The sequence below is a fragment of the Aplysia californica genome, unplaced genomic scaffold (genome assembly GCF_000002075.1).
Source record: "Aplysia californica isolate F4 #8 unplaced genomic scaffold, AplCal3.0 scaffold00164, whole genome shotgun sequence".
NCBI classification, from domain to species: Eukaryota; Metazoa; Mollusca; class Gastropoda; order Aplysiida; family Aplysiidae; genus Aplysia; species Aplysia californica.
The window spans coordinates 1,280,274-1,282,103 of NW_004797434.1; positions in this window are offsets into that span (position 1 = coordinate 1,280,274).

Genomic DNA, 1,830 nt, shown 5'->3' on the forward strand with positions numbered 1-1,830 from the left:
TATTTATGTGTGTGTGTGTGTGTGTGTGTGTGTGTGTGTGTGTGTGTGTATGCTGGATAACAAACACAAACAGATAGAGATTGCTAGAAACAAAAGGAAAAGAGAGAAACTGACAAAAACTCCGGAGAAGTCGTGTGAGCGAGTCGAGGGAAAGGGGTCGACACGGGGCCCTAATGCTGTTATCCTTTTACGATTCTTATATTTGAATAATTGAAGAATAGCTCTTTCTTATCAAAACGTGCTCGATAAAAACAATCCTCTTGAAGTTGATTAATTAATTATCAGGCGAATATCCTATTTAACACTTGAAGGAGCGAATCTCGACGCTCAATGTGCATTCGTGGGGAGAAAACACACGGTAGGAGAAGATAAACGAACGAGCGAGGACAGAATTTAGTGTTTAAAGACACTTTACGATTGACGCAAAGAGGTTATAAACATTACATCATAATAATTATCACCTCTTTGGATTGACGAAACCGTGGCTATTTCTTCTGGAGTTTCATGTGAAAGTCTTTTTTTTTCTTCTTTTTTTTTTGGTATACTACTGCTCAGGATAAAGTTGATGATACTCAATAAAAAATTTTCCCCAATCGAAGTCAGGTCTTCGGTGTGTGATGGCGATGCGCTAACTGCTACACCACAGACGTCGGTATGAACAGTGTGATAAAATGGTGAAATGATATAGGCTCAACGCCCCTATCTACATTATTAGGTTATTTAAGAAGCGGGACCTCCGAGTTTAACGTCCATCTACGAAAGGACTGAGCCAAATGGGAAATTCGTGTAAATTGCCTTTCCCAAAGACACAACGTCGAACCGGGCTGAGGGGACCGAGCTGAGGTTCGAAGCCGTGAACACGCTGTCTCACGATTACGGACCCGGTAGCCTAACCACTAGGCCACCGACGCCACCTGTATGTACAGTGTGATCAGGAGTACATTTTTCCACCACATAGTCGACCTTCTAGCCTAACAATTTCACTAATTATGAATGTATTCAATAGCAGTTGGGGCGCTTTGGGTCACGAACTGTTTTGTTATGATAAGTGGTTTACGGCGCTCGCAACTGCATAAGGTCATATTATGAGCGCGCAAGGCACATTGTTTAACATTTTCAGTTTGGTAGGAATATTGAATTTTGCCCTGGTGGCGGCCGAAGCCTTCTCTTATCGATTTTAGGACCGCCAAGGGATCTTTAACGTGTCAAAGGTGCACACGGCACTTCCGATATTTTTCGCCCTTATCCGAGAAGGCTATGTGTTAGCTTACCTACCATAAGATTAGGGATGTGGCTGAACGACAGCAGTAAGAAGGATCTAAGGAGTAGCATTAGAAAAGCTGCAGAAATAGTCCGAAGCCCAGGGGGGGAGGGGAGGGGGGCAGAAAGTGGAGACGGAAGCAGACGACAGAACATGGTTAGAGAACAGGAAAGGAAGTGAAAGGAGAAAATTTTAGAGAAGAAAATTTTCCGTCGCTGCCAGGTTTCGAACCCGGGACCTATTGAATGAGAGGCGAACGCCGTAACCTCTAGATCACGAGAAACCCCTGTCACGAACTTGATCTACCGCGTAGAAGTTTGAGCTAATGTTATAACTTGTGACCAGTAACTAATCCTGCCGTGATCTTCTTCTTCTTCTTCTTCTATCCCGTGGTTGGGGCAACCGTTGGGGCACCACTGCATTGGAAAACCAGCTCTCGCCATCTATTTTTGTCCTCTGCTCTCCTCAGATTGTCACCCATCGTCTTCCTATCTTTCTCTTTCCTTGTACGGTTCCTTGCAGGATTGTTTTGGCAAGTCCTGTGGATCTTGTGACATGCCCATACCATT